The following is a 13,335-nucleotide window of genomic DNA, read 5'->3' as shown; positions in this document are numbered from 1 at the left end:
CATCCGCTGGCTCTGTCTCTCCTCTTGTCTTCCAGCTAGCTGCCTTGCATATAACACCAGGAAAAGACCTTCGTAACTTCTATAGATCCTAGTATCAACAAAAGGACACTGACAAGAGGATATTGCCAACCCTTTAATTTCACTCTAGAATTCTATCCAGAGACTGAGTGATTTATTGGATGTTTACTTCTTGCTTCATTTCCCTCTTTTAGAAAATCAAGACTCTGAAGAAGGTCTCAGATGTTCGTGTGGAGAAAGAGATTTCTTTGGTTCATGATTAAAGGTATCCATCTCTTAAAACTCGGTGCTCAAAAGCTGAAATCACTGTGTTTTACAGCACTGATGTAAGTCTATCATTTGATTGCACCACCTCAAGAGCAAAAGGCCTGAGGATACAGTGAATTGTAAAGCTGTTGGAATCATAAAAACTATTTTCATTAAATTGACAAGAGTTGGAATACAGAAAATCAACAGTTGGAGGAGAGGGAAAATTGAATTGGTTAGGACCCTTTTGGTTACGACATTGACTCTAAAGTTAAAAGCTTTTACCAGAGAAGTGGTCTTTGTAGACGCCCCTCACCAAACATAGAAAGGCAACCTTGGAGCTGACCTCTGTGCCAACCAGGTCCAGGAATTTGAGCACTGTCTGTCGGTCAAACACCTCTCTCCTTTTCTTGTCCCGTGCCAGTGGCCAATGCCTCAGGCCTGACTCCTTGCTAACTAGCTCTTTAATATGTTGGGGGATATGAGGACTGTCAGCTCTGGGGCCACATCCTAATGGTGAGTTCTAAAAGGAAACAGTAAATATCCACCTTCTATATAAAAAAATTCTAAGGAAAAGCTTGGGTTAGCCCTACTTGGGTCTCAGGCTTACTCCCTCAACCCTGAGGTCAAGCGACTACTTCATTAAAATGACATGCAATGTGTATGGTGGTCATTGGGGCAGTGCAGAGATAGGAGCATTTGGAAAGCAAGAGTAGGGGCAAGTGCTGTTTCGGAAAGGAGGAGACGTTCTGGGCAACTCCAAGCAATAGTCATACAGAGAAATAAATGTGGAACTTAGCCTATCACTTTGCTGAGCACCATAGAATCACAAAGGGTTGAAATGTAAGGGTCCTTAATAATTATCTGGTTCCATTCCCCAAGTGTGGAAACTGACTCAGAAAAATCTCAGATCCTCTTAAGGACACAAACCATAGAAAACCTTGTCACCAGGTCCAAAACTGTTCACAGTGTTTCTTCATAGCTTGAGTTTCATTTCCAGCTAAATTTTTCATCTAACATGCATACTTAATATTAAAATGAAATAAAATGCATAATCTATAGACTTGAGTTTCTATAAATTTCCTGTGTACATGAGTGTAAAGAGGACAAGATGGCCCTTAGCATTTATTGGACATTTGTCCAAATTTACCTCGTCTGTAGACAGATGGCCTCATCTGTAGACAGATGGTCTTCTAGTGAGAATGATATAGCTAAGAATACTTTCAGAATCTTGTCTTCAAGAGTAAAATAGAAATGCAGGTGAATCATTTAAAATTTGTAAGTTGATTGGGATGCAGTGGTGCACAGCTGTAATCCCATCTGAGTAATCACTCAGGAGGCTGAAGCAGGAGGATTGCCAGTTTGAGGCCAGCCTGGGCAACTTAACAAGATCCTGTCTCAAAAATAAAAAATAAAAAGTGGGGGGCTGGGGATGTGGCTCAAGCGGTAGCGCGCTCACCTGGTATACGTGCGGCCCGGGTTCGATCCTCAACACCACATACAAACAAAGATGTTGTGTCCGCCAAAAAAAACTAAAAAATAAATGTTAAAAATTCTCTCTCTCTCTCTCTCTCCCTCTCTCACTCTCCTCTCTCACTCTTTAAAAAAAAAAAAAAAAAAAAAAGTGGTTGGGGTGGTTGAGGTTGTGGCTCAGTGGTAGAACACTTGCCTTGCACATGTGAGGCACTGGGTTTGATCCTCAGCATCACATAAAAATAATAAAGATATTGTGTCTATGTGTAGCTAAAAAATATTAAAAGAAAAAAAGCGGTTGGGGATGTGGCTTAATGGTAAAGGGCCCCTGAGTTCAATTGCCAGTACTGAAAAATAAATATATAAATACATACATAAAATAAAATACGTAAATTGAAGTACTTAAATTATATGATAATAAAAGCTTTCTATTCACATTGACATAACTTCAATAATTTCAGATTTATTTCTTAATTATACTTTTTGTGATATAATTGAAAATCAAATGTCCCTAGTAAATGACTAAGGTTACAAGTTGTATTTCTGTGCAAGATTATTTCTGTCCTCCTGTTCCTGCAGAAGAGTGTCTTGCTGGGTGTCCCATGATGTCAAGGGAGGGATTAGCTGAGAAGTTGGCCTAGAGCCATGGACAGTCACAGAGATCAGAGGCCCAAAGGAGAGTCCTGGGTGTTAGGATGACAAGGCCATCCAAAACTGTGGGAAATGGGAGTTTTTAAGGGTGAACCACCAAGTGCTTCTCCCCAGGGACTAGGCTCTGAGTTGGAACTATTTTGCCTACTTTCTATGTGGCCTGCAACACTGCATGCCTGTTCTGAAGTAGTCCCAGAGGATGAGACAAGATGTGTTTTCCTTAACCATTTAAAACCTATGCTTTCAATGCAAATGACAGAATATAAGAAAATACTTTCAAGTGTAAAATGTTCCTCAAATGGTCTGCAGATAACACTGGGGTTACTAGCTCTACAACCTTTCAATTAGCAAATCCCTGATGCTAAAGTTAGGTTCAATCTGAACAATAAAAATAGTATATTCATTTTAAAAGTTGTATTAGAATTTTTTATTTCCCATTAAGTGTGAAAGCAGACAGCTCTAACTGCTTAGTTTCTGCTTTGGTGTATGTGACCAGAGTAAGTGGAGATCAAACTCACCAAAAGTTGGTCGATGCATAAGGAAAATTTTTAGCATATTTTAAATTGTGTTTAAAAGACCCTCAGTATTGGGAAACCCTTTCAAGTGGTTATTGATATATCCAGTTGAATACCAGATAAGCACATGGTGATTTGACACAAAGTTCCTCATTATCTTGAGATCTACACCCATTCTAAAGAGCTACTATCCCAAATGTGGTTTGTCTATTCACCTTGTCTCTAATCACCTCATGGAAGTGAATGTTTGTTAAGTTTACCCACTAGACTTTTATTAAGCCTTGCGAATCTCATGTGAGCTGTTACCATTTCTTCATTTCATATAATAATTTTGGTCTGCATTAAAATTTGATTTCTTTTCCCACACTCTTTTCCTTCCTACTGAAATGCTGTTTCAATGGAGGCCCTATGGTGAAAGTTGCAATATTAAATTTAGAATAATCACCTTCAAGTAGGACCCTAGCAATGTTACCCTAAATAAAAAGGAACTTGAGGCTTTGCTGTAGCTCAGATATAGAGAGGCAAATCAAGAATCCCCCATACAAAAGTTGAGGTCTTTTACACTAAGATTATTCTGAAGTGACTCCTTTTTGTTGTTCGTTGTTGACTTTATTAATAAAGGTGATTTAAATTCAAGGTATTTTTTATACTTTGTTTGTTTATTTATTTATTTATTTTTCATGTGGTGCTGAGGATCAAACCCAGTGCTTCACATGTGTTAGGCAAGCGCTGTACCACTGAGCCACAACCACAGCCCCTAAATGTAAGTTTATTAGGACTCCCAAAATGAGACTTAAAACAGCCATTTTGGGGACAACTGATTGCATATATCAATTTATATCATATACTGAATTACTAACTATGTGTTGTTTTAGTGTTTGGGGAAAATAAAGAATAAAATATGTTGTTTAGCATAGTAAATATGTCTTATTTTATGTGTGTTAAAAAAAGAATTACTTCTGTCCTTGTGACTGGATTTCATCTAATTTATAGTCTGCCCTTGATTTCCATGGGTTCCACATAGAAGGAGTCAAACAACTACAAATCAAAAATGCATCTGCCTGAATATGTACAGACTTCTTTTTTTTTCTTTTTATTATTCCTTAAATAGTACAATATAACAATTGTTTACATAGAATTTATATTATATTAGGTATTATAAATCATCTAGCAATCATTTAAAGTACAGGGGAGGATGTGAGTAGGTTATGAGCAAATGATACACCATTTTTTTTTATACGGGTCTTAAGCAAACAGAGAGTTTGGCATCTGCAGGGGGTCCTGGAACCAATCCTCTATGGAAACCTAAGGACAACTGTGTTTGATTTTTCAAATAAGTTAAAATGCTGAATACTGATGGTTTTGAGATTCTTAACATCTTGCATTTCACATCAGAAACTCAGGCCTGGTATTGGAATATTTTGAGCCCTACAGAAATGAATTTAAATTCTGTATCTGCCATGTATTAACTCCATGACCGTAGGCAATCTGGCCAATTTCTCATCTATAATAAGGTCATAATATAAACTATCTTTTAGAATCAGTGGAAGACTCAATGAAGTCAGTTATGAAAAGGTGACTTCCAAGTTTTCGGCCTTAGTAGATGTTAGTTTTTCCCTCCTTTCTTATACTCAAGACCAAACAAAATAAAACTTTAGGTAAGCAAAGAATTATCTTTGGGAAAACCTAGTCTCTCAAATCAGATGCTAGCCAAAGTTTGATCTGATTCCTGAAGCCAGCATCCAATGTCGTTTGTATGAAGAGAGTGAATAAATTACCATCTTAAGATGCAATTGGTACTCTTTAATAGTGTACTGAATTTGTTCGAAATAAACCAACTGTCTATAAAGTTATCACAAAACAATGAGATGAAATGCAATATGCAATAACACTTTGAAAAGGTAATCAGTATGGGCAAATGTAGGTACTGTTGTATGTGTTATTATTGGTGATGATAATGCTGCAAAAGGAAAAACAGTCAAATAGGAACAAGGTAAGGCAGGATTCAAGATGTAAATCATTCAGTTTCCATAGGCAGAGAAACAAAGGTGGAAACATCCGTGATGCACTGGAACAGGTAACCATCCAACTTATAATCACTGGTCAGGGCAGCCTTTTGGGTCCGTTTTTGCTGAGGAAACTTTGACAATAATAAAATGTCCCTTGGGGTTTTCAGGGGGCACTCAAGTGAGCCTGTTTACTTGGCAGATAGAAACTGGCCTGCAGAGTGCAGAGAGCCAAGTATAGGCTGAACGCAAAGGTCTAGGCAGTGTCAGCAAAAGGGACTAATGGAAGTCAGCCTTAAGGACAGTCACTGCAGGTCTCCTGGGATTACAGTCAGCCGCAGTGAAGCTGGGAACAACTGCTAGTGATTATATCCAGGGCCTGGGGCTGGAGAAGGCCTCCCTGTCAGTAAAGTGGATTGTAAACACATCCTTTTATGATCCTGAAGACAGGGAGGAAAATGGGAAGCTCTGACAGACCCCTTGCTCTTTCCTCTGTGGTCAAATGAGACCTTAGAGAAGAGGAAGACTTTACATCCTAGGCTGGGATTGTAAAAAAGGGCTAAGATGTTCTTTAGAACTAACAGATAGCAACATGGGAAGGCTGTTTATAATAATCATGGGGGTTATGCTGGGAAATGGGGACAAGCAAGAAGAGTACAGAGTGGCTTGCTCCAAAATGAAGTCGCACCTCCCGACCTTCACTTATTTCTTCGGTTTATGCATTACTTGTATTTTATCCTTTGGGTCCAGGGAGCAGAGATTTCATCAGAATGGGGCTGCCCTTACATTTTAGTGCCACGTTATTTGGAGCAGTTAATATGTTTATGGGCAATGTCTCATTACAGCCTTTTAAGTTGCATTCCAGACCCAGTACATCACGTGGATAATAACACACCTGTCGGTGTGACTCACGCCACACACACTCTGCCGGATCCTCGTCACAGGCCGCTCTTCCAACAGCCTCCACGGCCACCCGCCTTTGTGCTGATACCCTGCAGTCAACACGGTGCAATGGTTGCTCCCACTCTGCTCCTCAAACCCCACCCGTCTTCGCAGCTCGCAGCACCATCTGGCAGATGTTCTGCCTTCCTGCCTTTGGCCTGACCTGTGGCTGAAGAGGGCGAGAGCTTGCTGGAGTCAGGGCCGCCCCCTTGGCTTGGAAACCCTGTTTAGAAGTTTTATTACATGGGAATGGTGTGGCTCAGGGGTTTGGGAAAACGATGGTAAAGGGTGCCTCAGGGTCTTGTGCTGAGCCTGGGAGTCTCCCCACTTTGGCTGGAGTCCAGCCCTACTGGGTAATCGCTGGATATTATTAGCAGTTGCAGGAGCCCAAGTGAAGGGGTTGTGGAATGAATCTGGAGGCTCCATCCAACCCATTGAACAAGTGTGGCCCCGTGTCTTGTAACACACATGTCAGGCACAACAGACAAACCGAAAACAAAATTGCTTTGGAAACCATAGATCTTTATTTCCAGACTAAAGACCACATTACAGGAAGGGAATGTTAGGAGTCCCTAGGAAAGAATCAAACCAACTTAATGCAAGGTTCCATCTAGGGCAATAAGATATATCCTTTAGGGGCTGGGGTTGTGGCTCAATGGTAGAGGACTTGCCTGACATGTTTGAGGCACTGGGTTTGATTCTCAGCACCACATCTCAATAAATAAATAAAATAAAGGTCCATCAATGACTAAAAAAAAAAAAAAAAAAGAAAATAACATTTTTAAAAAAGATAGGTTTTGTAAATAATTAGTAAGCCAATTTTAGTAAATTACTGCTAGAATATAAATCACCCAATTAGATTACTAGTTTTGAGGTCCTACTTTTGTATCATTATCAAATAGATTTGCTATCACTGATAGATCTAACTTGATAAATCATAGCAGGTTCTGAGGACCACACTGAACCTGATGCTCTTTGGTCCTGACATATACATAGACCCATCCTGGACCCAGGCGTAGGTGTATGTGTGACCCCACAGGCTGTCCTTCACCATGCCCACTGTATCAATAATGTCCACTCCTGAGCTAATTATAGAAAAGACAGACTAGCTTATCCATCATGTATTAACCTTAAGCAACCTCTAATGATAATGACTTAAAATTTGTATATGTATATTTCTTGCAGGCGCAGCTACATCTGTAGTAACTATTGACACATTATTTTGTTAGTGCTTATCAGGGTACATCAGAATTTTCACTGTTTTCAAACTTTACTTGTTCTACAAAAAAACTTTTATTCAGGAGTAGAAAAAGCACAGAAAAGTGTTAAAGAATATATTCTAAATATCGTTAGTAGTTATTTCTGGACTGAGCTGGAGATTACATAAAGAGACTTGTGTTTTCTTTTTCCTCTTTCTTTCCAAATATTTCCATCATAAGAAGAGTTTATATTCTGTGTGTTTTCTCTAGCTTAAGTTCTGTGCTAAGACTTTTAATTTCATTATTACATAATAGCTTCACAATAACTCTATAAGAGAAGTCCTATTATTACCCTCACTTTACTCATGAAGAAACTAAAGTTTAAAGAGTTTTGCCCAGGGCCTCATAAATGGTAAGACCAGAATTCAAACCTATATTTGTACCCTGATCCAAGAACTTGGGTTGTTAACCTCTGTGCTAAACTTCATTTCTTTTGTAATCAGAAATACACACACACACACACACACACACACACACACTTCTAAACTGATATATTAACAATAAACTCCACTATTGCATTTAGTATATAACTCGCTGACACATATTAAAGGCACACCCACATTTCCAGGCATATGTGCTAAGGTTATAGTCTAACAGCTGCCTGGGAGGGGGGATTTATTTAAGTTTAGGCTTTCCATTTGTAATCAGTTTTAAAATGTTATTTGATCATGATGTTCACCTTCATGAAATTTAGAAATACACTAGGAAAAGAGAATTAGGAAATGGGCATAGAAACTATTCAAATAATGAAAAATAAAACTTTAGGAAATGACAATGTAAATTGGGTTGCCTTTGCTTTTTGTTTGTTTGTTTGTTTTTAGTTTTTGCCTGAAGAAAAAAAAAGAAGTCTGCAGGAAGATTAAACCACAGTTTTTAAATAAAGGAAGAACTCTGGTGTGGTTGATTAGTGGGAACAGCTGTTCTCCGATCTCAAACCACATCTGGAATATTATGTTCAGTTCTGAGTACCATATTTTAGGAGAGACCTTGATCAACTGGAGTGTGTCAGATATGGATGAACGTGATGGGTGTACCTAGAAACAGTGACATATGAGTCACAGTTGCAGAAACTCTGCTTGCTCTAGGAAAAAGACAAGGGGGGACAAAAGGTCTGGGTCTGTCATCATCATGAAGGTCTGTCACATCCAAGAGGGATTAGACTAGTTCTGGGTCATGCCAGAAAGCAGAACTAAGAGCAGTGAGATCAGATGTTAGCTCAGCACAAAGAGAAACTCAGAGTCTGATACAATGGGCTGCAAGTAGACTAGTGAAGGTCCCTAGAACTAGGCAAGTAGAAAAAAAAATAATGTTTGATTTATTGTTTAGATGATAGAGTTGTCTTAGTCAATTTATTTTTTAGTTTTTTGGTACTGGGGATTGAACACAGGAGTGCTTTTACCACTGAGCTACATTCCTAGCCCCCTTTTTATATCAAGACAGGGTCTTGCTAAGTTGCTGAGGCTGGCTTTGAACTTGTGATCCTCCTACTTCCCGAGCTGCTGGGATTACAGGTGTGCCCCACCATGCCTGGCTCTTAGTCAATTTTAAAGAAATTTAGTCAATTTTAAAGAGGGACAATACGTTTAAGGTAATGATTGGAGGTTTTTTTTTAAATTAACATCCTTGATAGCCTTATATAATCTTTTGTTCTCTTATGCCACAGTCATTTATTGTTGTGTTCAGTGTACATGTCTCCAGAATTATATGACATTGTGCTACTTTCTGGAAATAACTTTTAAGTATTTTCTCTTTTCGTATTGTTTATTTAACACAATTCACTAGGAGAAAATAGAGAGGGGGAGAGAAAAACAGAAACTATTTGAAAATTAAATTTTTTTTTTAGACAAACTTGAACCAACAATATAAGAATGAGACCTGTTCTTGGTAAAAGCATTAAGGTCTTATGTGACCTTGAGTAAGTAAAGTTACCAAAGTTCTCTGTGCCTCGCTTCCTTCATCAGCAAAAGCAATATAATAACTCTTGCCTCATGGTTCCTATGGGAATTAATGAGTTAATGTTTGCTCAGTTCTTTGAGGTTGTTGGATGAAAGCTGTTACATAAATACTAAGTATCACTATTAACATTTAATAACCATATCTATACTTATGATACCCAGTATCCTAAGAAACAAAAGCTGTTCCCAGCCACAGAAAAGCATTCAAAGGCTGCTTCACAAGTGTCTGTGAAGACATACACTAGAATTACCAAGACACCTTTGTGTCCTATTGTCACTTAAAAATTACAGTCCTATGGATTCAAATTAATATTTAGCTATAGATCAAAAAAAGCTTTAAAACATTTTTGCTATTATCAAACTAGTTGTTGTTACTGCTTTCAGATTTTGGAGTCTTCAAATTCTTTCATATTTCTTATCTAATTATATTCTTAATGAAATTAATGGAACCTTCTCAATACTTACATGTGCTAACCATGGTAGTTTTTTGCTCTGCCTCTTGCAAACAAGCAACTTCAATCCTTAACAAAGGAAAAATACACAAGAGCCTTTGCCAACCATAGCGATGAAATCATGATTGCTTTGCTGTGTGCTTTCTTCTGGTGCTCACAGCACATGGCTTCAACATCCTGCCTGATTCTTCTCACTGTGCCACTCCTTCTGGTTATCAGAAAAGGCAGAAGTTGATGGGGAGTTTCTGTAGAATGCAGAAGTTGGTGGGGAGTTGAAAAGACAGAGGTCCTTCTTTGATCTCAAATGACTGAAAAGATAAATACTTAGCCAAAAGGAAACACAAATCTAGAAAAAGGAGCAACAGTGAGCTACTGACAAGCTCAAAGTTGTCCCCTGTATGTCTGCTTCCACATAACCTATTGAAGAGTTTTTCATAAGAAAAAGCAAGTTACCCAATAGAAAAATGGGCAACGGTTATGAACAGGCATGTCACAAAAGAAGCCTGACTGTTCAATCACTATGAAAGGATGCCTGGGTAATAAAAACTAAATAAACAAAAAGGAGGCAGTTTCACATTATAAGTTGCTAAAGATTTTTATTTGAGAATACCACACGTGGAGAAGAAAATAAAGCAACACTGTCAGTGAGAGTGTATATCAACACAACTCCTAGAGAATGATTTATTACTATTTAGCAAAGCTGAAAATGTGAATCCAGTCAGGGTCAATGCATCTAGACTTATACACTAGAGAAACTCTTGTACTTATACACAAGGAACTGTGTATAAGAACTGTGGTGAGAGATAAAATCTAAGTGGTGGACAGACTCTAAACCTTCATCAAAAAGAAGCCAATATATAATGGAATACTATATACTACACAGCAGTAAGACTGAATTCACTAGAGCTACTGATATCACTCTGGATCACTGTGGAACACTCTCAAAAAACAATGTTCCTGACAAAATCAAAGCTGGGTAAACATACAGAAAAATATTGTTTACATAACATTTGAAATATTCAAAACAAGAAAACTGGTGCTTATTACTAGAGAGAAACTCAAACTCAGTCTAAATTTGCAGTCTCTGCCATTTCTTTTAAGTTAGTATATCATTACTTTCTACCCCACTGCTGCTAAGCAATTGATACAATTGAGATTTCTGTAGAATGCAGAAGAAATATGCTAGAGGGTCCCTGTGTTCCCCAAGAAGTATTTATTCTAACACAGAGCTGACCAAAAGAAACATAATGTGAGCTGCATGTGTATTTTGAATTTTTCTAGTAACCATATTTTAAAAACGAACAGTGGAATTAACTTTAATAACAGATTTAATTTAACTAACTATATTCAAAATATGCAACCAGTAATCAATACAATTAAGATGTTTTAAATATTTTTATACTAAGTTTTAAAAAATATACTGTGTATTTTATACTTAACTATTGGCTTACTACTTGGCATCTACATTTTCATAAGATATATTTTATTTGTATTCATGTCATAAAATTTACAGTTGAAAACATGGATTCACATACCTATTTTGTTCCAAACATACTTAAAATTTCCCTAATAACTGAATGGAGTATTGACTTTTCAATTAAACTGAAGTTAATTAAATAGAATTATAAATAGAATTCCTCAGTCTCACCATATTTCACATTTTGCTATCATATTGACCAGAACAGGTCTAATCTGTAGTACTAAAAAATTATCTATGTCTACCACCTGTCCTCTCTGAGATTTCTATTTTCATTTGATTGAAATCAAACTCAAAATATATAGATTGGCCACACCTCATAGGACAAAGGTAGCCCCATAGAAGCACCTGGAAGTGAAGATTGTGTGTTAGCCAGCAAGTGTCAAGGCCTCCAACAACAAGAGTCTAATTTATATTCTTGACCACCTACTTCTTAAACCTCTCAAGTCAAGTACATGTTGTAACTTTGGTCCCCAATACATAAAGCTAAAGAAATCACCTCAAGCTTCCCTCGTGTTGACTCTGCGTCTGTTTTAAATTAAGTTTCTAAGAAATAGTGTGATCCACTCGGCACAGCCCGTTTCCAAGTATGGTGCTTGGGTGTCCTCTGGGGCTTCTTTTTGGATTGGATAATTAACCCCAAGAATCTGGAAGAACTCATCCTAGAAGAGGATCTGGAAGAACTCATCCATGCAGAGGCTTGCAAAGAGAAGGCCAGAACTCAGAGTCCATGGTGAAGCAATGGTGAAGATGAGCAGATCAAGAGCACATTGGAGTTTTCAAAGTGAAAGGGAGCCCATGAAATATAGTGACATGCCAACGGAGTGAACTGGCAACGATCATTGGAAAAGAGCCTTAGAACCTGAAGGTCAACCTGATCAGAACCTGAAATGAAACAGATCTGAGCTGTCCCCGCAACTTTGCTCTTGGAGTCCAAAGCAGTAAGCACAGTCCCTTGTTGTCACATAGCAACCAGGGTGCCAGCGGCTCCTGCGGAGGCACAGTTGATTTTTAAGTGAAAGGTTACCCGGTGTTACAGCATTCTAAGGTATCTTCACACATTTTTATTATGCTTAATGCCACCTTATGCACACAACACATCTATTCACACACACTCACAGAGTCAAAGAGAGGGCATGGGATGGCTCCTTAAAGAAAATGACAGCAACAAAGCCTTTGAAACTATTGATAATTAATAAGCCAGCCAGTTGCAATTAATATATGTAGAGATGGGGCGCCTACTGTTCTCAGAGCCATAGCTCATTTAAAATACTCACCCTGTAATTTATGAGTGATATTTAATACCTCAGTGACCATAAACCTCAATGTTTTATTACCACTGCTTAGCATACCTTTGATGTGCTGCCCAGCACTACACAATCCAAAACAAATTACTTTCAGGAAGCTGGATATTATATAAATGCAGGAAAGTCATAAATAATGCACAGGAGGAACATTTTCTGTGGGTTCGGACATGTCAAAATGGGTTTCTGTGAGTCGGAATTCTCGAGCATCTCTCAGGGCCTAGATGAGGGGCAGGAGGGCTGTCTATCTGAGGAATGGCTGTCAGACAGGGTGGGAATGGCAACTTCCGGAAACTTCCTGACACCACTGTGTAAACCTATACCAGAGGCAGATGAAAATCAAACGAGGACCCTTTAGGAAGCTAGAGTCTTATTAATGAGCTACAGATGTGTGAGGAACAGACCTTTCATTCATGTTTTTGGTGCACTCTTCGCAATCCTCTTCCCTGCTATCACATGGGCATATGCTAACTTCCTGACCCATTTGCAACTGCAGCTGCTCAAAACTCTGCAGTCTCTCTGGAGCCCTGAACCCCAACACTTGCTGTCTTTTAAGGTGAGAGATAATCTCTCACTTCATTGAGAAAATTGAGGTCATTGGGCAAGGACTCCTCCAAATCCCTCCCCAACATACTCAGACAGTCACTGCTCCCAGGCGTGGTGGTACCCAAGTATAATCCCAGCAGATTCTAACAGCTCAGGAGACTGAAGCATGAGGATCACAAGTTTGAGGCCAGCCTCTAGATTTAGTGAGGCTAAAATCAATGTAGTGAGATCCTGTCTCAAATAAAAAGGAGTAGGGATGTGACTCAGTGGTAAAGCCCCCCTGGGTTCAATACCCCATACTCAAAAAAAGAAAAAAAAAGGAAGAAAACAAAAAACTCAGCAGCTAAGCATGGTGGTGCACACCTCTAATCCCAACAGCTCAGGAGCCTGAGGCAGGAGGATCAAGAGTTCAAAGCCAGTCTCAGCAACATAGCGAGGCACTAAGCAACTCAGTGAGACCCTGTCTCCAAATAAAGCACAAAATAGGGCCA

Source organism: Callospermophilus lateralis, chromosome 8 (genome assembly GCF_048772815.1).
Source record: "Callospermophilus lateralis isolate mCalLat2 chromosome 8, mCalLat2.hap1, whole genome shotgun sequence".
Lineage (NCBI taxonomy): Eukaryota > Metazoa > Chordata > Mammalia > Rodentia > Sciuridae > Callospermophilus > Callospermophilus lateralis.
This window is presented reverse-complemented; position numbering follows the sequence as displayed.